The following is a 540-nucleotide window of genomic DNA, read 5'->3' as shown; positions in this document are numbered from 1 at the left end:
ACAGTTAAAATCTAAAGTCAACGTCACCTATGCATTTGTACAGTGAAAATTCTGTCGTCTACTCTCAGCTTTGAAACAAAAATGATTTGTTTAATTTGTGAGTTTTTTTGGCAAATATATTCTTGCATCCATTCCAAACGAAATGTTAACAATGGTGACAAAGTAATCAGGTTCAACAAAGACTACACATGGATATATTCGATACTAAAACTTTGTTTGATAATATAAATACCTTTTTGATTAATGCAAAGGGCGAGAGTGTCGTGAAATTCATCTCTTCCAGCGAACAAAGCCCCCTCCCAAACAAAATTACACATAATTAGAACACAAAAATACTCACGACTGTAAGACTGACAGACTTTGGATCTGAAATGAACTAGTGCGTTTTTTCTGAGGCTATTGTGATTTATTTCGGATCCAAAGTCTGTCAGTCGTATTGTCGTGAGTCGTATAGTGTGCGGCGGTCTTTATACACCCAACGACATGCTAATATGGGAAATAAGTTTGTTTCTTTATGAAAGGGACTTGTTTCTTGATTGC

The sequence above is a fragment of the Diadema antillarum genome, unplaced genomic scaffold (genome assembly GCF_040938485.1).
Source record: "Diadema antillarum isolate AM-2024a unplaced genomic scaffold, OU_Dant_1.0 seq00000680_RagTag, whole genome shotgun sequence".
In the NCBI taxonomy this organism is placed as follows: domain Eukaryota; kingdom Metazoa; phylum Echinodermata; class Echinoidea; order Diadematoida; family Diadematidae; genus Diadema; species Diadema antillarum.
This window is presented reverse-complemented; position numbering follows the sequence as displayed.